The sequence below is a fragment of the Columba livia genome, chromosome 6, assembly GCF_036013475.1.
Source record: "Columba livia isolate bColLiv1 breed racing homer chromosome 6, bColLiv1.pat.W.v2, whole genome shotgun sequence".
In the NCBI taxonomy this organism is placed as follows: Eukaryota; Metazoa; Chordata; class Aves; order Columbiformes; family Columbidae; genus Columba; species Columba livia.
Genome location: NC_088607.1, coordinates 32,481,486 through 32,505,009, shown reverse-complemented (window position 1 = coordinate 32,505,009; position 23,524 = coordinate 32,481,486). Strand labels below are relative to the sequence as shown.

The window sequence follows — 23,524 nt, the reverse complement described above, 5'->3', positions numbered from 1 at the left end:
TTTTCTGCCCTGCCCTCACTTGAAAGCAGGGGATTTCATCTCCTCATTGCCTCTCAATACTATGCCCGGCTCTTAGTGCTTATAGCAACTCTTGCTCTTCTGGTCTGGGATTGAGTTTTTCTGTTTTTCCCAGTTTGGTTTGTGCAAGGATATTTGACCTCTTGGTTAGCAGCGTCTTGGGATGAGACGCAGTGACACAGAGAAAAGGCTCCTGCAGTCCCCCAAGTACCTCCCGTGCTTGCAGCTGGAGGACGCGGGGCTGGTGTGTCCACTGCTGGGAACTCCCTCTTCCCTTTGCATAGGGATTTTTCCCTGTAAGCTCTAGCAGACACTTCTACACATTTATTCCCACGTCTTCATCCTCTGTCTGAGCTACAAACGCAACAAAACAGATGAGTCAATTATCCAGCACAGTTTAGCAAATTTTGACCTTTGGCTAAGCTGCCTTCAAGCCGTTCCTACCTAAGTACATACTTGAGGCAGCTCAGCAAACACTTTGCTGGGGGCTGCCCTGCAACTTGCAAATCCCGAATTTTGCCTGAAAAAGGCTTTTGGCATCTGGCGCCAAGTGGTGGTAGAGGAGAAACAAAGCAAAATAGCTGCTGGTACCTCAGCTCCTTGGCCTGAAGGCTGGTTCTTGCCTCGCAGGACAAGCAGCTCAAAGAGCAAGTGCTTCTCTGTCCCAGGGCTGTGCTCCCCGGTACTGGCGTTGGCGGGACATGGACATTTCTGCACCTCCTGCTTCATCGGCCTTGCGGTCAGGCTGAAATAACCGCAGATTATAAACACAGGAGTTGGCTGGTAAACATTGCAGAGGATGCAGAAGTCATTCCTCCTTCTCTCAATTCAGGTGCACACGTCAAACTAAAACACTAGAAGGGAAAAGGAATTGATCTCTAAGTCCAGCTCTACCAAACACACAGGGTTATACAGCCACTGTTTCTAGGGAACACAAATATCTCTTATACCAGAGAGTCTTTCTTCTCCTTTCCAACTTCTTTCCTTACTCATGTGAGCACTGGACACATTTCTGAAGTACAAGAATCTCTGAGGACTAACCCAACATGGATCCAAGCCTCTGGGGATGGTAGAACTCGTGTTTCATTTATTTACTTATTTATTTATTTAAAATCCTCTTGAGAAACAGATGCTTTGGCTCATCTTCATTATACCTAGCCTGATTTATTTTAATTGCTCTGGGTATCCGGATACTACGATTGCATAATCTCATGCACATGCCTTTAAAAGGAAACCTTGGCTGCAACGCCGGGAAGGCAATGTTAGATATGGAAAAAAGTGCTATGCAAAGTCTCGTTTATTTTGGAAATCACTGGAAAGAGTTCTACCTAAAATTTGCAGCAAAACATATGCCACATTTGAATAATGATTTTGAGAAGCGGTGTACCTGGCTTTGCAATAAAAAGGGCTCTGAAAATTACAGTTCTTCGAAAAGATCTCGCCCCCCAACCTCTCAGTTTTGGCAAAATCAGAGGGCAGTTTGGTCCGTGGGGGCAGCCCCAGGGTCGGCTGCCAGGGCTGCTGGCACTGTGCCCCTGGGGGCATCGCTGCCACCTCCCACCAAAATAACCAGAACACAGGAACCAAAGGGAAAACCCATTTGAGCAGAGTCAGTGGGAACCACAGGCTCAGGACGATGAGAAAGGAGGCAGCCTGCTGAGATCTGCCCTTCCTGGGTTCAGAAATATAGGACTTCAGCTCAGTAGAACAAAGCAGGAATAACAGGACTGCAGAGAAATACCTGAATATCATCCGTTTGCCTTATCTGATGCAATTCACAAGAGGCCAAATATTGTCTGCTTGAGAAAAAAGGTCTGCAGAAACCTTCTTCCAATTAAGAAAAAAATACTATTTAAGGTACTTCATAATTGGACCTAGAAAAATGATTTCTTTCGGAGTCAATATCTGTTATATGTTATTAAGACTGCTTTTCTGGAAAGAGATCCATATCTTACCAAAAGCTTTTTCTTTCTCTGTATTCTTTTAAAATTTGTCTCATTGAACAAATTAATACCTGCCATAAATACTGTTCCTGAAGACAGTGGGGGTACTCTGTGAAACCATTTGACCAAGAACTAAAAAAAAAACCAAACAAGCCACACCATACCCATACCTTTGCCCTCTTGATATGTTTTTCTGTCTTCTAGGGAAAGGAAAAGCCATGGATTTTATAGGTTATCTACACTGTATTAATTATTTAAAAATACAACTAGGATTTTGTTTCGCAGGAAACATATTCAATTTATCCTCACCAGCCTTAGCATCCACACAGAGAAACGTGTTTGTGCAGCTTATGCCTCTGAGTGCGCAACAGGGATGATGGAGAATGATGAACCCAAAGGGCTCTGCACAGCTGCCAGGTAAGCAAGCCCAATAAACTGCCCAGGTGAAGGAGGAGACCCATAATCATATCTTCTGATCTTGAAGAGGAACCCAGAGCACTTTTCACTTGATTTCACTCAGTATTGTTTATCTGGGAGGACCAAACTGGATTTGCGTAGATTTGGCAGCACTTGTTTTCCATGCCAGACCCCAAGAGCGCAATCAGTGCTATTGTACCCGGCTGGCAGGTGCTTTGAAAATGGGTCTGATGAGGGGTGGTGGGCAGGCAGCAATGCCACAACTTGCAGGCTACACCTTTAAATGCCCACAAATTCACTCCGCGTTTGCAGATGATAATAAGATTCACTTTTGGGAGAAGGAGCCCACAGAGATTATCAGGAATATTAGTGTTATCACGGAAGTTTATTAGTGCCTGTGTGTTGAGAAGTGGGTAAGGAAACCCGCTGGGTTTTGGTGTGCTATCGGCAATTATCATGCAAGAAGGTTTCCATTCCTGGTCCTCCCTCTGGTAGGATTTGGAAAAAAAGGCTCCAAGACTGATCTTTGGGAAGTGTTTGGGTTTTTAAGTGGCACGGATGTTTTCTTCATTGCCTTCTGCAAACCACCAGTTCTCAAACAAGACCTGAGGGCTTTCCCTTGTCCATACCTCTATGAAGCATTGCTGTTTCCAGCTCAACTAACCTGCCTGCCCCATGCCTGTGATGTTTGCAGGTGCATCTGCCATTGCACAGAACTAAAATAACCCTTCAGGTGTGAGTCTGCACGTCTGTTTTGTTCATGTCTTTCAAGCCAAGCTACAGCCCTTCGCTTCGCTCCCAGCTTTCTCCTGGTGCTCCCATCTCTGTTGTTGGGGAGGTGTCCCCAGGATCGGACGTCTGGTAGAAGTGATGTGGTGCTGCCGTTTATTCAGATGCCAAGAAGTAGTCAGTGGTTGACTCCACAAGGAACAAACCATCCAGATGTGAGCACGGGTTCTGGAAACCCGGCCCTGACATGCCAGAAACCCTTCCTGTCCCTTTTCCTTTCTCTTTTAATGGCTTAAGGGCTATGAAACATTGTGCCTGTTATCTAGGCTGAGATCTAGTCTTTATGAAAACTTTGCATTCTCTTAAGCTCTTTATACATTAAAGAAGGGAAAAAGAATAAAAAACAAAGGAAGAAGCCTGCAGCCGGGCTGACCGATCAGAGAGGAACATCTTGGCACAGTTCAGGGCTGCTGACCAAGGAGGTGTCGATGCCGCAGGAATCGATGCGCTGGAGGCCGGAGCGCCCAGGAGGAGATCCATTTCTGCTGAAAGCTTCATCAAGGCTCCTGAATCCAGGAGGTAACGTTAAAAATGAACCAGACCTCTCTGACTTCTGCATGAACACGCCTGTGTTGGGTTCCAGAGGAGCTGCAGCATGCATGGGAAATTTCAGCCGTATTTACATTTCGAAACAAAATCCAGTCCAGGCCCTGGCTCCAGTAGCTGCCTGGGCTGAGACAAGGCCCCACAGCCACCGCTGCCACCTTTCTGGAGGCCAAAAAGCTCTGGCTCGTTGTCCCCAGGCAGCACAACCAGGCACTGCTGGTCCCTTGCTGGGTGGTTCACCTAAACCTCACCAAAGCGCCCTCCGCCAAACAGCTCCATCGCTGATGAACGTGGTACCCAATAGCATGCCCTGACACCGACATGTCAGCAAAGCTCACCAACTACAGATGCAGCTTTAAATCAGTCTTGGTTAAACTCCTGCTGCTTGGTGCGCTTTGAGAAGTGGGGTGTTTGCTGGTGGAGGAGCTCCTGGCTGTAACATTTAATTAAGGATTCTGCTGAAAGTTCTGCTTAAAATAACAAAGCGTGCTGCTTAGAAAAGCGTAGGTGATTCCCCCAGAGGCCTGGCCAGCATTCCTGCTCCTATTGTACAACATTATTGATTAATCAAAACTAATGCTCACAGCTGTTGCCTGATGGATAATGTCTTTGGTGTTTGCCTGCATATAATTATTTACTACTTTATTGATGTTATTTATTTCTTCATTAAGTATTGTTGGCTGTTTAATTATGTGAAACACAACTGCAAGTGTTGCTGCTAAAAGCCAAGGGAAAGACTGCCCAGAGCTGAAATCTTTCAACCATAAACTCTAAAAATAAATCTAAAGACAAAAATATTTTAGCCAACATTTTGAGTGAAGACCATCAAACCACAACTGCCTTACATGTCATCTGAAGGCTGACGCCGGAGCACCATGTTCAGATAAATTTGCAATGCTGATTTGATTGCGCATGACAAAGGACTTTTGCAGACTTGTATGTTTTATTAAATCTCCAAAACACGTAAGAAAGGTCCCTATCTCATTCTTGGTAGCTGAATGTTTGAAATAAATCAAAGGGAAACTCCGATTTCCCTTACTGTCAGGAGTGCCTAACCAAGCTCCTTTCCAAAGCCAATTCCTGTGCCGAGATCCAAGGACCTGTCCCACGTCCCGGTGATAAACTGGGGAGTCTCTCCAAGAGCTCCCCCCAGGCTTTCCCTTCTGCCCCCTCTGTCCATGAGTGATGCAGACCCAAGGGCCCTGCGCCCCCGCTGCCCCAGCACCCCACTGTCCTTCTCCCCCTCGCAGCAATGGGCACAGCTGACACAGCAGGTCTGTGCCCAACCTCGCTGGATTGCAGAGCTGACATCTAATCCTTGGATCCATGTGAGATGAGAAGGAATGAGCTGAGGCTTAGTTAGTTCCTGATGTAAGACCAGCCTTAAGAGAACCACCTTTCTTTGCCAAGACCAAGCCATGGGGACTTGGGGGCAAAATCAATGTCTTAAATTCTATCTGGAAACCAAGAAGCAGTAAGGACAAACTAGATTTAAGTCATGTTGTGGCTCTCAGCAATCTCTAGGTACTTACCATTAAAAAAACCCCAGCCAGGTACACAACTACAAATATGACGTTAGAGCACTTGGAAGAATCTTCTCAGTCTACAAACAAACTGGAGGGCATGCAAACCAACCCTGCTGTAGCTCACAAATCATTAATGCACCTATAACAGATCAGAAACAGCCTCTGTATCTCCTTACTCATAAAATAAAAATTCCTCCTCTGACATCCTTTCCAAACAGCCCTCATCAGGCCTGTTCCCCAGGGCAGGAGGACAAACAGCTCTGGCAGTCCTCGCTTGGCCATCAGTGCATTTGTCATTCTGTAGCTACTAGCCGGCATGTTTCTACACAGCTCCCTATGGATCTCTTGCTCACTTCTGAGGTAGTACATTTAAATTAGCAAGCTCCTAGCTACTGCTTTTCATAAAAGTACATGAAATGGCCAGTTGCCAAACCTCTGACTTCCCTATGGCCTCTGGCCCAGGCCAGCAGCATCTGCTTTGTCTTTAGGAGCCCAAAGAGGACCAGACTAACACCTGGTGCCAGCAGGTCACCTGCATCTGTCCCAATGCGTCTCAAGCCCAGAACATGAACAGAAGTTGACTGTGGGGTCCAAGTTCTGCCCTTGCTCTTGACACACAGCGTACACTCGCTTTTTTTTGAAAAAAGACACTTTGGGGAAAACCTGAGAGAAGTAGTAAGCAGAGAGGAAGCATATATCTAAAAGCAAACAATCAAACAAAAGATAATAAGAAAGAAGATGGGTCTAGGGAATTTGGTCTCCGGTTCCCTCTTTGTTTCCTCCCCAGCCTCCACGTTTTCATGCATTTCCTCCATCTAGAGCCAGTTCTTCCTCCGCCTGTTTTTTTGAAATGTCACAATCTTTCCTATATCCCTTGTGCCCACATTGTGAGGGCACCATGGGCACCTTTCCAGCAGGGATGTGCAGAGCGATGGGGAGCACAGCTGGGATTTTCAAAGGAAGCTAAGGAAATCTTTATGGAGAACATGGTGAGAATTTGGCACTTGGCACTTTTCTGCTCTTTTGCAAGTCCCACCCTACAGGAACAATCTAAACAAATGTATGCCCCAACACTGATAAATCCGTTTGGAAAGATATCAAAGAAAAACTTGCTGGGTTTGGAGACCTTTGAAGAAAGGGAAATATCCTGCCAACCTGACGCTGAGATCTACTTTGTTCCACCATGTGGTCCAAATCATCAGAGTCCTCCCCAGCTCCCCTTCCTCCTCAGGGCATGGAGGGCACCACTGCATTGCTGAAGAAAGGAATTTGGGGAGCAAGAGGACAGCATAATTTGAGTAAAATTCAAACAAAAAATTACTTGACAATGGAAGTTGTTACTGTATCTAAAAATACCTCAGTGAGTCAGATTACTGAAAACGGCAAAGCTAAGGAGCAAAACCATAGCCTCTTCTCAGCAGTCAGCTGGCTTCATTCACTAGCCTGGCATCTCTTTCCCCTTATGTTTTTAATATTGTAAGAGTGGAGTTTTTCTAAGTCTACAGTAAGTTAATGTTTAATGGATCGCTCTGTACAGTTCTTGGTGTTTACATGTTCTCTAACTAACTAAATTTGTAGAGAAAATTAAAAGTCTGTAAGACCAGGACAAGTGAATTACAGATGTTTGTTGCTCAGAAACTGTCACCTTGTTCAGTCCCACAAGCCCCCCAAATAAACGGTTTCAATTACGTTTTCACCTTCCCCAGCAATATTAACATCTTTCGCTGTTGCTGGCCAGGGCGATTGCTCCTCAGTTTGCAAGGGTTCCGGCTTTGTGCACGTTTGCTGCCTGTGAACGTGCAGCCCCGCGCCGCAGACCCCGTCTCTGCAACCTATGAAACCAGGCTGGCACAGGACCAGGTGCCCCAGAGAAGTGTGGGAGAAGGAAAGGTGGAGACTACAGTGTTGCCAATGCCTTTTTAATACTAATGAGATGGGTGAGCACGGCCCCTTTCTCCAACCCACCAAAATATAAATAGCCAGCAAGAGTTTTCCACTCCCCGTCGGGGAAGCTTCTGCCGAGTGAGCCATTCCCAACGCCACGCCGTGGGGGACTCGCTTGATTTCTCCCATTGTCACACATAGGTGACTTCACCCAGTTGGTCTGCAGGTCCCAAGACGCCTCTGTCCTTCAGACCCAGCCCAGGTGGGACCCTGGGCTCTGGCCCTGCGCCCACCCCAGGACAGTCTCACAGGTAGCTGAGAGGAGAGCCATCAAATTCCCCCAAACACCCCAACACTGACGGGAGAGCAGGGCAGCCCAGAGACGCCACCTTCCCCTTACACGTACCATAACTCTGAATATCACGCACTCTGTGTGATGTTTGGGGTTTGTTTTTGACATTGCCAAGGTCTCCCTGGCGACATGACCCACGGCAGCCAATGTCCCCATGCCAGCCAGTGTTCCTGTGCAGCCAATGTCAGGGGCAGGAGCCAGCGTGGAATCTGTGGGAAGGGGCGAGCACATCTCCCATTCACCCTGCCCCAGGCAGCCAGAAAGCCAGGGGCTGTAATAACTTGGTAGAGCAGGACCTAAGGAAACAAAATGAATTTTTTAGGCTTGAAATCAACAGAAATAGGAAATGAGGCTTGCGTTGTCAGTGGTAAAATTCCCACTGGTGCTGGTGGGACCAGGATGAGGCCTGGGCTGCACCCCTGTGCTTTCCCAGGCTCACAAGGATTTAAAATTTAGGATTTCAAATGATGGTTTATTTCTGGCTGACCTGTTTGACTTGAACTGTTACGTGATTTTGACTGTCTGTCTTATTTTTAATCTACTGTATTAGTACACAAACTTAACCAAGAACAAAACGTTACCAACGCAGAGTGTTGTCCCTACTGCTCTGTCAGCTGAGCGGTTTGTGGTGACCCGAACCCATCGTGACCACCCCCCCCGCCCGCAATGTGCAGCTCCTCTCAGGTCTTTTGGGCAAAGAAACTTCTCATAGACACATTTGGGTCGGGTTTTGTCTTTCGATGTCACTGGTGGGCTGTGACATTCCTCTGTGTTATTTCCCCCACACACACTCCCTGCTATTTGAAGAACGAGATTTTATCTTCCCTTCCCACCCCCCTCCCTATTTCACTAAAACCTGCCTTTCAGGTCAGCGCTCTGGTAAGAGATTAATTTTACACTGCAAGAAACACCGAGCAGAGTATTTCAGCTTTGACGTATGAGACGTCTGTTATAATATTGCAGTTTTTCTAAATGAAATATTAGGAAAAATTAAACCCAATTGTGGTTCAGATTCCTATGGAAAATATTTCTGTTCAAAACAGTCCCTCCATGCTAAATGACTTAAGTAACTGAAAACACAATAAATATGCAGCAAGTTAAAAACCCAGATTATTCAGGTTTTAAGGCTTATAACTAAAAGTGGTTTAATGTTTCATGCCTAATAATAGATTGCTCCTATCACATTTCTAACCTTTATTTCTTCCAGCTTTGAAGTCCAGCCATATAAAGACTGTTTGTAGAACCACACGAAAGTTAAAGCAAATATTACTCAGAGTGATTCATATGAACAAGAATTTGCAATGAAGGCAGAGGGTTTTTTGTGTCTGTATCAAAGGAAATGAAATGTTTGCAATATTTTCCAGTTGATAAATGCATTAAAACATTTTAGTTGTGTAGTATGAACATTGCTGACATAAACAGACTTTGACCTAAAACAGACTGTATTAAGCTCTGTGGGGGAGGCAGCATTAAAAGAAATAGAAATAAAATAAAAATTAGAAATTCCTGGATTTCAAAATCTGCCACAAGGTCACTGCAGTCCTTAATTAGCTGAATACATTAAGAGAAGGCTAGAACACAGATTCTGTAAAGAGAGCAAATGTGTGTTTAATCCGCTGTTCTTTGCTTACAGATTTCCCCTTTCAGAACAAGTAACCTTATTTTCTTTTTAAATATCTATTTACCTTTTTGAGCTTTGCATAGCAAAGCAGGGTTTTCTCTTTTTTTTCTTCCCCCCCCCACTGTTGCAAAAGAAATTAATTTGTTGCTAGTTGCTATGCATTGGCAGGATTTCTGCATAAAGAATGTAAGCCATCTATCTTTGTATTCAAGATATAGTTAATCTGGCAGTTAAAATACTTTGGAAACATTTTGATGACTTATCTGGAAAAGTAGCTTTGCATTTTCAAAGAAAACTCAGAACTGTATTGCAAGGGGAAGATAAAAGATATATGAAGTGTTTGTTCCAAGCGATACTATTCATTTAAAGATCAGAATGTAACCCCACCCAAGCAATTATTGTGGAAAAACAAGACAAAAATCCTTATACAGCTTTCTGACATGGTCTTTATTTGGGAAACAAAATAACTATATTACAGTTATAGCCTAATGGATTGCAAGCTGTTTTATTAGAGTCAGCTGAATCCTGTTTAGCATAAAAAAGAACTCTGTTTGCTATCAAGAACACATTTACATTAATATGACTTTGACAAAGTAAAATAAAATCACATTAAGATGATGTAAGTAGATAAGACAATGAAATCTCTGTGAGATAGTTTTGGCACACCAATTAGAAGCAAGTCCCTACAGGAAAGAATCATATTTTTACACCAAGTATCCATGTGTTTTTAAGTCACAGAGTGGCCAAAACTAATTCCATGCTTAAAATATTTCCAGCAAGGGAAAAGAAAAAGTTTATTATTATTATTATTATTTTTATTTTTCCCTTGAAAGGTAAAATTTCTGATAAACTACATTTTTATTTGCAATAATACAAGCAAGTTTTGTTCTCTGCACTAGCCTGTAATCATCTTGATTATTGCAAGGGACTTTCCAATATAGAGCAGCTGAAAACAAGGGTTTAGATTACATGGTAATTTAGGAATGCATGAAAAGCCAAGCAGTCACCATAATAGAGCACTGCATAAACTTCATGGCTTTTACAGCAAAACATAACATATGTTTTGTGATTCATTCAAATGATTTTTCAATTTTTTTGGTCAAAAAATATGTCGGGCTCTAGTATTTATCCTATATTTAGGCAACCTTGCTCTCGAAAAACGACGACGACACCACCGCCCCAACTTTGATGTCTCTCTTTTTAGTTTGGTCATTAAAAACACGGCAGTGATGGATGGTGATAATGCTGTGGATTTTATGAGTAATCAGGCCTTGGCAGCCACAATATTTCTTGTGTAGTGAAACTTCAATATTCCTTTGGCTGTGCGCAAACTTTTTCTGCTTTTGGAACAACGTTACACAAGCTACTCACTCAGCATTACAAAATGGTTATTACCCAAACGTTAGTGCTTTAATTTAACACCTGACAGGCGCCCCGCTCTCCTCTCGCCCTATTAACGTATTTTTTAGTGAATTTGCTGCAACAAACACCAGGTGTCTCCACTTAGCTGGGCTACAGCTTAAAAAAAGGGGCCTGCCACTAAAAAAAGGAAGAAATAAATAAGGTGGTTCTTTCCACCATTGCTCCTAATCTGCCTGTTGCAAGGCTGTGTGCACAAGGAAGAGAATGTATGTCTGCACAGATATTCTTGTAGCTGGGTCGTATTTTATTTTGTCACTTGATATGCTTCTGTCAGGCAAGGCAGGACTTTCCAGAGTTTGAAATAATCCAAATTCAATCACTTTAAAGCTGCTACAATATGCAAGTCCTGGCAGCCGTTTTAAATTAATGGAACATCAGATGTGCTCTGATCCTCTCAATTTCCTTGGGCAAGGGAAATTCTGCTGCCGTGGTAGTGGGAGGGGAAATACAGGGCTATCAGTAAAATAAATGTCAGCTTTTGTCTGCTGATAAAAAAGTGCATACAGCAAAAAAGCCACAATATTTATTGCTCCATAATTAAAATGTATTTCTATATGCAGTAAGGATTATCTTAGTGGTCTGGACAAGCAAACGCTGTGCGGTCTGATCCACATGAACGGACATTACATTAAACCAAAATACAAAACTGCTTTTTATTTGGGGTTTTACAAATACAGCTATATATTTTGTTTAGGTGTAGATATTTGGTTTTGTGTCTGCTGGTGTGTTTACCGATAAAAATATTAGAATGCCAGCCTTGAAAGCCCAGTTCCAGGGCATGGATAGGATTTTGGCAAGAACTAGGGGGCGGAGGGGTAAAGAATCCCTCCATAGCAAGATGCCAGCCCATGCAAATGCGCTTGGGATGAGATTTACTTAGAAAGTGTAAACATTCATCAGGTTTGTCAAAAGGTTTGCAGACTTGAGAACCTTTTGATCAGACCTGGGCTGTGTTTTGAGGAAACTTGCACTGGAATAAGGTTTTCAAGAGGCAATTCAGTAGCTTTGCTTTTGAAATACAAACAAGCCAAATAATTCAAATCAAGGCTCCGAACCTTTGCACGACAATGTATTTCTTTAATTCTGATTTTTCAATTATTTGCTTTATATGAGGAGAGCCTGGCTTCTTCTGCACTAACTGGGACTCACATTGCCAGACAGTATGTTTTAAGTTATTTTTAAAAGTGCTGGGTTTTGAAGGCTCTTAAATCCTTTGATGTAAATGAAAATAAATTCATAGTCTGGAACCTAACAGAGACTTTTAATCTTGATCTTAAAAGCATGAATCATACTACAGCATAGAGTAAAACTATTTTCTGTCCTCTGCGCTCACCTTCTCTACACATACTGATATTCGATATTTATGGGTGGCAATTAGAGATCTCAGGTAGTTCCAGTGCCTCATGCCAAGCTCTGTACACAGTTACTGCGTTAACAGTCTGTGGCTGAGATTTCTACAGCCTTGCTGTTTTTCTCATTTAAATATGACATTTCAAGGAAGCCCGATTAAAACAAAGTAAAGCAGAAGCAAAATGTCTCACATTCCACATGTGTAAGATTACGGCAACAAAACTTAGACCAATGACTGTCTCAGAGTTGGAAAACTAGTGGCAAAGTAGTGGCATTGCAATAAAATTATAGAAAAAACTTCTCCCATAGCCACCCTAGAGAACCCAGCCATCATTTTGTGCCACAGCCAGGGCAGAGCCCGAGCCTGGAGAGAAATCCCAGGGGAGCAGCTGCGCCCCGAGTCTCTGTGCACAGCTGGTGCTCTCGTGCCAGGTTTCAAAAACTGGATGAAGAATGACCACCTGAAATATATTTTTTTAATCAGATTTTCATACTGTAAAATTCAGACTTAATGCTAAAAGGAGAGCGTCCCCTCCCAAATCTGCCAGCAGAAGCATCTCATCCCTCTGCCTGCCTGGAGCAGGGCCAGCGGCAGCCAGGATGTGCCTCGGGATGGGCACTGGGCAGGGGAGCAGGTACCAACACCCATTGCCTTCTCCAGTGCTCCCCAAACACAGGTGGTCGTGAGCTCAACGGAGGATGCTCTCCTCAGCCCAAAGTTCTCCACTGCAGTCCTCTGCCAAGCCAACCGCCTGGCAGCTGCCAGGGTGCAGCGTGGCTGATGGCAGCCAGATGTGTTGGGTCCTTCGTCCCAGTGTCCATCCCGAGAGCTGCTGGGAAGCTGTATGCAGCCTGTGAACAGACACACGCTGCGGTGGGAAGGGCTACCAGGCCCTTGAGGTGTGCCACGGCTGTTGTCAGATGGCTTTGTCCCAGAAGAAAAGGTTGTGACCAGCAAGAAATGATATCCAGTATTTGTTTACAAGTCACACAGTCTCCTTCCGGCAAGCCTGAAGATGATTCAGGATGCTTTCCACAGTTACACCCACCACCAAGCCATGACAGAAGAAACTATCAAGGTGGACATCCATCCTACCTGCACAATTGAATCCCCATGTCTGAATCCTTCTTGATTTAAAACTCTCCATTACCTCCAATGGAGTTTTAAGGCAAAGAATTTCAAGATTTGTCCCTAAATAAAAAGTATCAAATTAATATAACAGCATGGTGCAGTTTCCATTTACTGCACACAACAGTCAAGTTATTCAGACTTATGGCTCCACTGCAATTGTAATTCAGTTTCCTTGCTCATACATAATGTTTTTATCTACTCTGAATGGGGTTATCTTTAGCTCCTTAACAAGCCCATATAATTGAGCTGTCACAGTTTCCATAAGAACAATACCTTGGAATTTCCTGCCTTTAATTTACACTAACTCCTGTCTATATCATCACATTAACTATGTTTCCAATGTGTGTGGTGACTATGAAATCAATCATTACATATACGTTACACATATATTTATAACATTCAAGTACCATTTGTAGAGGCAATGTCTCAAAGTAAAGTAAGGATCTCATATTGATAAACCTAACAGCCCCAGCTGTTTCAGGCTTTGCAGCTGGGCTGTTCACTGTGAAGGAAATTCTCCTGCCCACGCAGGTGGAGATGACAGATACGAACCTGCCTTGAGTCCTTTCCCCACCTCTTATGCCATGAGGACTTTCCTGTTGCCTGGGCACAGACGGGTGATGGTCCCTCAGGACAGACGTGCCTCCTGGCAGGTGCAGCAGCATCCTGTCTGCTGCAGGAGCGCATTGCGGAGCTCACCCAGATACCCTGTTGCCCTGAGCTGTGCCTGGTCCCGGAGGAGAGGTCTCTATTGCCATCTCTACTTTGTCAGGAAATGAGGCAGGACATTAGCAGTTGAGACCTGAGGCTTCCCAATTAGCCATCCAGTAGTGTACTGACAGATGGCTGTTCCTATTTTTGCCTTCTTTACTCCAGGCCCATTCATTCAGTGCGCTCCTTTTAATTACACAGAACCACATGCCCAAAACTTTGTCCACTTTTCCCGAGTGTATCAGTTGGTCTAAAAGGTTATGTTACTTTTCCCTGGAACATCACTTTAGAGTTTCACCATTCATTTTGCAGCATTGAAGACCTCCAGTTTGATTATGCTCATAACTGGGCAGTTCCCCTCAGCTTCAGGAGACCAACAGCTCTTAATAGAAGAGCAAATATTATCTTTCTCCCTTGCCCCGGCGTCCCACTCTACATACCTGCAAGCTAAGATGGCAAGGAGGGACATCAGGACACAGCAAAAGGCAAGAAAGATTCATCAGAAGGCAATCTGTAGCAGCATAAATCCAAGCAAGGCAGCATCACATAAAGACCTGATAAACGTTCCTAAGTTTCCTTCCTCAAAAGCACAGGTCCTCAATTCAACATACAGTAGGGCCAAAATATATGCATAGGCTAAACAGTCCAAGACATGCTGTTTCATCCCTTTTCCCAGCTCCATATCCTCTTCTCATTCCAAGAGTTTTCTAAAACCATGACTGTATTTTCAAACTAAGAACATCTGTATTTTCAAACTAAGAACATCCTAATCTGCAGAATAAAGAGAACTGATGATGAAAAATGAGACTGACAAAAGGCTGGGGGGTGGGTGACAGGCAGCATCGCTCTGGGGGAACCAAGGAGCAAGCTGCCCTCTGTGGAAAAGCAAAAAATGGCAGGAGCCTGGCCAAGGGGCTCAGGGCTACCTGAGCAGAGCCTGCACCACACACATGGTTTTAAAACCACTTGCCATTTCTGGAAGAATCTCAGTCTGGAACCCACTGTTATTATGCTGCTTACAGGGAATGGTTCTCACCCATTTATCTCCCGTTCACTTGTGATCAATGACCCTATGGAAAAACGACATCAATAATGAATAAGTAGCAAATGATGTGCTCTATCTTTCCAGCCGTGGCTATAACAAAGACCATCAGGTGGTACAAATTACTCCACCTTAGTCATGTTGATTTTCACCAGCTGGGAATCTGGCCCAGGTTTCATCTAGTTCATGAGGGAAATAAAACATATAGTATCATGACCAAATCGACAACACAGGTAGACCACAACTTCCACAAAGTCTGGCTGGAGGAAGGGTAAGGCCATTTGTATTGACCAGATGGCACAAGCACAGTTTACCAAGCGTCAAAAAAACATCCAGCCCCAGAGAGGCTGCTGCAGGCTTGGCTGGGGCACTGGCACCAAAGCTCTGCAGGAACCCCAGCTTTCTAAAGATGCTGCGAGGAGATGTGGGAGCCCATCTAACTCTGAGCAGGCGGTGGCAGTGACACAGCACACACAGATGTTTCTAAGAACACCGAGGGGTGGTTTGGCACTCTGGCGGGTGCTGGAAGCTGCACCACACACTCAGCCACAGCTATCATTAGGGTTTTGCTGCTTTGGCACCTCTTCCTGATTTCCTTAATTTCTATTTATACCACTCTTTTTTCTGTCTCGAGCCTTTATCAGATGCTGACACGTTTTGTGCAGGGCCAAACCTTGGAAGGAGGCTTTGGAAAGAAGTTATTTGAGGGGAGCTTAAAAATGTCAGAGCACTGGGAAGGGCCATTCCCAAGCGAGGGGTGGCCACTGTAATTGTGAAAAAGCAATTGCCCGCTTTTCCCCTAGGCTAGGCCAGTGGTCTCCTGCTCAGCTCCCTGAGGGTCTGTAGGACACACTGGAGAATCTGTGAAGGCTAGTGGGGAAAAAACTCACCATGTTGACAGCAGCTTTCCACACCTGGGTCTGAACCTCTACTGGAAAATTGAAGTAGAGGTCTGCAAATAAAGAGAGGTTGAAAACCACAACATAAACCTGTCCCAGCTCTGTCTCTGGGGTAGCTAGAATTGTGTCCAGCCAATGAGTACTCCTGAAATAAATTGCTCAGTTATTGTGATCATACTGCAAAGAATGAGCAGAGGGTGGGGGCGTATCACTTTCTTTCCTTTGCCTCCCTCTGTGACCTGGTGACATGCTTGTCATGGAGCTCCTGAGAAACAGCTTCTAGGAAAAAGCTCCACATGCTGTATCTGTACAGGACTGATTGGCAGTTTTGGTGGTTACAACTTCGAGAGCTCAAATACAGGTAGCAGAGGAGAAGAACGCAGCTGTTGATGGTGACATGTTGCTGGAATGATGATAAACAGCTGGAAATGCACATGATGCTCTGGGAAATAGGGACAGAGTGAAGAATTTCGGGCTCAATGGAACATCACAAATGAAAAGGCGATCAACTGAGGATGCCTAATTCTTCCTTTGCAAATCACTTGTGGATCTTTTCACTGCTTCATACTACACAGGGCTTCAGTCCCCTGGCTTCAGGAAGATGCACATGACACGGCTTCAGGCTTCCAGGCTGGTCAGGCCTGCACAGGCATCCCCAAAACCTCCCAGTACAGCAAAAAAATGCAAGGTGGATGAATATCTTCAGGCAGAAGAAGAGAAAAGAGAAAGCCTGTTGCTCTGTTTGTGGATGACTGAGAAGATATAGAAAGGGTTCAGCAGAAAATCTCATTCTTCTTATCTCTTGAATGAGATTTTTTTCATTTTTTTTTTCTTCCCCCTCTCTCTTAGTATTTTTTTTTCTCTCTCCTTCTGGGTAATTACACCATTAGCAAGTCCCCTATGCAGAGCAGCCCCAGACTTGAGAACACACTGCTCCCTACACCTCTGTCACCAAGGCCAGGTGTGGCACTAAAGCCGTAGGACTTTTCTTCAAGCCTTCCCCAAGGGGACCAGCTACTGAAGCACAGAAAGCCCTGTCTAGAGCTACCTTAAAACTCTGTATTTCAATGGCATCTGCTGTCGTACTCTGCCATAGGCTTTAATCGTTGCTGTTCTGAAGAAAGCCTTTGTTCGCTGTAACTGCCTACTTCACCATGACATCACCCAAGACTGTGGAAAAAAAGCACAGCTCAGAGTAGTCAGGCATGTGATGATGTATAAATAGCACTGACAAAACAATATTATAAACTCTATTGGTACAGCTGGGATAAAAATAGCGAGTTGCTGATTCATCTAAGATATCGGCTGGAGGGATGGCGTGAAGTTCAGATACAATAAACCTTCTGAGCTAAAAGCATGTTGCTTCATCATGAATCAGCTGCTCGGGTCTTTCATTCTTTTTCAGAAAAGCACCTGTCTCTTTCTGCTCCACCCTCCATTACTGAACACATGAAATATAGAACCTGATTTTATTTCTGCTTTCCCCTTAAGCTGAAATATGTTGCAGTCAGAGAGTTCTCTCAGGCTTTATATACATGTAGGAAAAGCAGAAGCATTCCTAAAACAGCTTGCCAAGTGCTTGGTAACAGCAAGGTTTGTGTTACTGTTCACAGCTATGTTTCTACTTTGCCTGCCTCTAGAAAAACAAACAAGGGACCATTACTTCAGGAAGCCAGGAAATGCTGAACCATACTGGCAACACCTCTGCATCAGTTGTGACGTGGTCATTTTATGGCTTTCAAAAGGATACATACACAGTCAAGTGCCATCCACATACAGTTTGCTTTCCAAACCTTTCAGACAAACAAAATGAAACCTCTCACACTAAGCCTAGAAATGCAGGAATTAAAGGGAAAAAAGAAGCTGAGAGATGGGCGACTTGCTCCTTGGAACACATCAGCAGCAATTACTTGTTCTGTGCCTCACATGGCCCACAATTTATCCGGACCATAACATCAGCCACATGGATGCTATGTCCCCTCTTCACAGGAAAACCCTGGAGGAAATTACAGGGACCACAGTACCAAAAACTAGTGCTAGAGCTGCAAACTCTGGGGCAGCTGCTCTTGGGAAAGAGTCTCATAGAGCAGCCTCTCTGCTTCCAGAGCACGTGTCACAGTGACGACACGCTGCCCGGTGATGGATGCTGCCCGGCCGTGGTCACAGATAAACAGGCAGCACCAGGAAACCCTCTCTTGTGGCAAATTCTCACCCACAATGTGGCCACCATATTTTTAGACACAATTAAAAGAGATCTGAAATGTTTTAACTTTCTGTTTTCAACACTACAGCCATGTGGCAAAAAGAAGCGCACATAATAAATGGTAACTTGTAAATATTGGGCAGGCTTCTCTGTGATCAGTACAACACTACTCAGTGCATTGACTTGGGCTAATGAATAGAGCCAGGACACTCAGAGCATACAATTTCACCTCCTGCACGACTGTATCTCCCCCACAAAGCTGGTGCCTCACCTTGCGATCATAATGATGCCAAAATCTCTAGCAGAAGAAAAGTCAGCCTCTACTTGTAAACACCTCCCTGCTGGATCTCCATGGACAGTGGGTGACAGAAATAAGCTTTCCTCAAATCAGTGCAATTACATTGCAATTTATCATCCATGATTCCACTTACTAGTAACCTCTTAAGTTTCTGTGTGCCAGGAACTTAAGTCCACATTCTGTTCCTCAACGGTGTGAGTATCAACTACATGGACATGAACATACCAGTCCTGTTAGAGCAGCTTGCTTGCTGTAAGTAGAGTGCTTTATCTACTGACGGCATCTTGCTTTGCATCAAAGCTAAGTTGCTTGTTTAGGACCATTAAAATGAGCAAGGCTGATACAATTACAGAACTTTATATTAATTTTTAAAACTTGCAGATGCTGCAATCTGTACATATGGGAATAGTGCCAAATGGTACAATGACAGAAAAAAGAAAAAGTTAGATTGGCTGGGCTTTAAAAGTAAAGAAGCAGGAAAAAGAAAAATCTCACCCTACTGCTATCAAGGCATTACACATATCTGGTTTTGCACACAACTTTTAGTTAGCAGCTTTGCATTTCTGATAGTGAGCTAATCAGTTAATATTTTTATGAGCAAAAAAACCAATAAAATAGTGTGTGGGGGGGAATGACAACAGAAAGCCCTTATTTGCTTTTGAGGTATTTTTATATTCACTAGATCCTGTGCTGCGCATGAGTTTCAGGGAGCAATGCCAGCAGTGACCCTGCACATCTGCCGCTTGTGTCAACACCGTCTTGCGGGGCGAGCAGCGCAGGGAAGAGCATCCTTCGGGACAGCCCTGCACTGCTGTGCAGCGTCTCCAAGCATTTGCAGCTCCAGCATTATTTTGGCTGAGGTTGCTGGTTGATCAACATACTGAGGTGCTTTGCAGAGAGCATTTAAGTGATGCTCAGTGATCTACATAAGCAACATATGTTTTATATTATCAACACCTCCTTTGTATTCCAGTTGCATGTCAGTACTGGTAGAATCTATGGATGCTAAGACCAGCTTCAGCTTTGAAGCTTGGGACAATAACAAAATAACATGCTTTTTGTTTATGTTAGTAATAAAATCTACCAGCAACTATGATTTGATTGTGGCCTTAACATGACGGCTAGCCAAAGGAAACCTCAATAAATAGATGAAGGAAGTGGATGGGCTATCTGTGGATTTTCCAAGAAGCTGATGGTTATGCTTAAAGTCTTAAATTATTTTGGACCTCAGCTTTCCAAAAAATTGCCTGGAGAACAAAGAGAGATTGTAGTGTTTGCCTCTTCCTAGGATAAGCTTTTGAGAGATGGAGCAGAGCCAAACTGTGCAATTGCTGTTTTCCTCAGTCCACCATCAACACCAAGGAGCCAGGGTAGACTTGCTGCCCTGGCACGGCAGAATCTCCTGGTCGCTGCCTTGCCTGGGCATCCCCTCCTGCCCGGCCTCTATTCTTCTGCCACGTGCTCGGATTATCCTGTGCCTGGGGGCTGGGAGAACGGGCACCTTGTTTTGCACTATGAAGCCATCTGGAGAACTGCAGCTGCATGTGCAGGATCACCATATATTTTATTGAATTGAGAGATACATATATATATATATATATAACATAGTGATGATGCCACTGCAACTAGACACACGCTATATGGGAATGGATCAAGTGTGCCTTTTGTGTGTATTCAGTCGTTACGCATTAATCCTGGATTTCTAAGGCAGAAAACAGCTGGTTTATTAAGCACACCTAAGCAGGCAACTTACATTTTTGGCATCTCTTCCCCAATATCTCCACCACTGGTGAACGTGTGAATGTAATGTGGGCTCACCACAGCCTGGCTTGGTGGATTTTTACAACAGAGCATTCCGATAACACTGTAGACTTAGATGTGAGTAAGACTTCTAATATAGCGGCACAATTTATTCCTATTTCCAGTTTAATGGAGCTTTTCTGATTATTTTCACAGCATTGTGCAAGGGTATTCTTTTCCCTGCTGCACAAAAGGGAAAATCTCCTGAAGTGTTCCTGAAATGCCTTATGGAGTTAATGTGACTTATTGTCTGTCATCAAGAGAATGATACTGGAATGAAAGAAAGTCAGTATTTTTTCTCAGTGTCTTAATATTCAGTTCTCACACAGCATAAGGGAGTAAACTCTCAATTACACAAAAGCAAATACAGAGAAATCTGTCAAAGTCAATAGAGTTATTCTGGACACCTGAGTAATTTGTCCCTTGGTATGATTCAGTCTCCAAAATCCACTCTGAATGTCCATAACGACTGTTTGCTATTCACTTACATTTTTAGCTCTCTTATAATTCTAATTTTTTCCATGTTTCGCAAATAGCTGGAGTCAGTTTCTTTCAGATGATGCTGTTTCCCCAACTTGGCTTCCCTATGAATAACCTCCATCATCACTGTGCTACTTTTGCTCGAATGTTTCATTTTCAACAATAAACATCTATCCCAGATGCCTTATTTTCAGCTTCATTAAATGTTTTACTAGTTCATCTTGAGTCACGTCAATATTTACCTTGGACAAGGTTCCACATCCCTTAGTTTCTAGTACCAGAATTCTCCAGACAAGCTTATTGTTCCTGGCTGGACTTCTCCAAGTCACAGCTTAAAACTTTTTTTGACATACTAAATAAGATGCAAATTCACCCAACTATTTGCTTCACTGTGCGCTGCCAGCTATGCCTATTCCAGAGATCTCCAAACTGATTAACTTCAATTTCTGTGTATACATGGGCCCCAAACCTGCACCCAGTTACTGTCAGGTAACTTCAAAGCCAGTTAATCACAGCAATTAGCAGAAAAGGAAGGAGAAATTAGATGTGCCACAACAGACCCTTTCTTCTGGCCTTTTGCATCCCAGCTGAAAGGGTGACAGGGGACCAGGAGGGGTTACCAGTTCCTGCACCTTTGTGTTGGTCCTCGCTGCACAAACTGGGACCCTTCTCTGACAGATGGGACTGGGTTTCCTCATCTCAGCTCCTGACCAGCAGAACCAACGTGTGCTGAGCTGTGGGCAACACAAATGGCATCATGCTGCTCCTTGTACTCACCCGTGTGCTGAAAACCTTGTAAAACAGCAAACAGCAGCAGGATGGCACATTCAGCAGACTGGAGGGCAGCAGCAGTGTGGAAGTAAGTTCTCCAGAAGCATCAACCAGACAGGTAATGGCAGCAACTAGGAGAGAGGAGAGGTGGTGTTGAGGGTCATGTTGGAGCAACAGGAGGATGTAAAGGTGAATGCAACTGGTTCTGCCACTTCTGCAGCTACGTAAGAGCAACCTCTCACTTTGGCAAGAGGTTGGCAACATCTGGGCTACAGCAACGAGAAGACATGTGAAGGAAAGCAGCCATGGGCACAGGGAGGAGCAGGGCAGGTGTGTTGGGGGGGTAATGGACAGTCTGTCCGTGTGCGACCCCAGCGCAAGGAACACCTGAAGCAGCTCCATGTGCTCGTTCCCCAGCAGCTGCCAGCCACAGCCGGGCTGCTCCTCGCTGCTGTACTCGCGCTGGCTGGAGGAAAGCTGCTCTAAATGCCTACAGAACAACAGGGAACAAAAGTTTCAGAAGTGGAATTTTCTTGATATTCTTCTCTATCTTTACACTGAGTTTACTCCAGGTCCTTTTTCAAAGCAGTAGCACAAAAAAGGTAGTGTGAGGTTTGATATATTTATATTCATATACTGCACTGGAATAAAACATTCTGAATTTAATATTGGATATAAAGAAGCAAAGGTGTCAAGCTGGGAAAGTGCTTTGAAAATAACAAAGGACTTCATGTGGGATTGTTTGAGGTCATTTTATCTGTTGTTCCTGACTGTATTTAAATACTTTCTTCCAGTTTCAAATGCCTTCGGTTGTCACTCACTGAAATCGGCAGTGGAGACCTGCAGGGCAGCCGGGCACGCACCACAGGAGAATACATCAAGAAACAAGCACTCTGGTTTTCAGAGGTCTCCAAAGTGAATATTACACCTGTGCCATCAACCCACCTTTGCCAAGAGGTGTCAACGTGGCCTGGAGAAGCCATGAGCCATGTTCTTCTGAGATGGGAGACAATTTCACATCATGGTGACTTCCCTGAGCAAGATCCTCTTAGGAGCAGCTCAAGGCGATTGCTTTAGATCTCAACCCAGGTGTGCAACTGTTTTTAGCAGAAATTCAGGGTTTAAGCTGAGTTCACAGTGCCACGATTTCAGCGATTGCCACGCATGCAGATACACAGGGCTGGTTCTGAAATACCTTGCTTGGGTGCTTTGGCAGTAGCAGCACATGTAAATGATGTCTGTAGTTAGCACACGTGCCATTGCTGGCATCCCAGAAAGAGTACATCTACACAGTGTAATGAAGAGAGTATTTCTGTGTGCCCCACTCCACATTGCAGCTTACCGTTTCCCTTGCTTTAACCCAAAAGGGCTGTACTGCCAAGTGGCCAACTGAGGTTTTATTTGTTTTTGAAAGAACTTGCTCACCTTTAAAGAGAAGTGGCTGTTTTCCTCTTTTGGTCTAAACCAGAATCAGAGAGATGAGTTTGAAACTGGGATGTTCAAATGCCCTTCTCCCCGCCATGTCCCCATGCACATATACTCCAGAAAATAAAAAGCAGCTTGGTACAGAAAGGGAGACAAGACAGGAGGGACCACTGTCTCCCACACACACGTGCAGCCAGGAGATATAAGGGAATGGTTGAATACTAGATTAAACGCAAGTTTCATATAAATGGTCACTTACAGAGACCTAATAAATGATTCTGTGCAATACATTGTCAGAGATTTCTCTCTGCCATTTTTGTTTTGCATGTGTATTTAGGAGCTTTTTCCCCTTGGAGAATAACATTCAGGTTTTAAAATTTATATTGATCTGTCACTACATTCATCTGTCACTCCGTGAAAGAGCTTCTTTTTTTAATAAAGTGCCTTTTTTTCTTTTTTAATGTGTTGCCTTATCAGATGGAGTATTTAGGACAAGCCCTTTCAACAGCAGTGTTGCACAGGGTGGGATGACATGTAGGAAGGCTGCTTTTTACACAGTTCAGTCTCTTCTGACCCAAACAACTAATCAGAGGTTTAGAGAGTTTATATTTACCTTGGCTGGGGACTGGCAAGCGTCTTCACTGCAAAGCTCTCTGATCCCAAGGACAGTCTTCATTTCTAGAGACAGAGGCTTTACTGACAGGTCTCCAACACGTCTTTCAGGCAAGAGTGCTGGTCCAAAAGCTCTCAGAGTGGGGTCTTTAAAAAACAAACAAACAGACAAACAAACAAAACTTTTAGGTTTTTTTTCACCATTGGGTCAGGAGTGCTACTCGAAATAAATGACAAATTGCTCCATTCAGAGCAAAGGTCTTGGACAGCCTCTGCTGGGTAC

General features: G+C 44.1%; 1 long non-coding RNA gene across 5 annotated transcripts in view; it reads right to left on the bottom strand.

The window, feature by feature from the left end:
* Positions 1 to 23,524, bottom strand: part of LOC110356891 (uncharacterized) — a 34,200-nt gene that overhangs the window by 2,621 nt on the left and 8,055 nt on the right. For 2 of the 5 annotated variants that reach the window (XR_010473649.1, XR_010473651.1), the window contains exons 2-4: positions 23,243 to 23,388; positions 21,211 to 21,335; positions 610 to 7,771 (exon numbers count right to left, since the gene is read on the bottom strand). This is a non-coding gene — a long non-coding RNA (uncharacterized LOC110356891). Of the gene's footprint in view, positions 1 to 609; positions 7,772 to 12,964; positions 13,061 to 21,210; positions 21,336 to 23,242; positions 23,389 to 23,524 lie in introns of all 5 variants that reach the window. The other 3 variants (XR_010473652.1, XR_010473650.1, XR_010473653.1) reach the window with 3 other exon arrangements.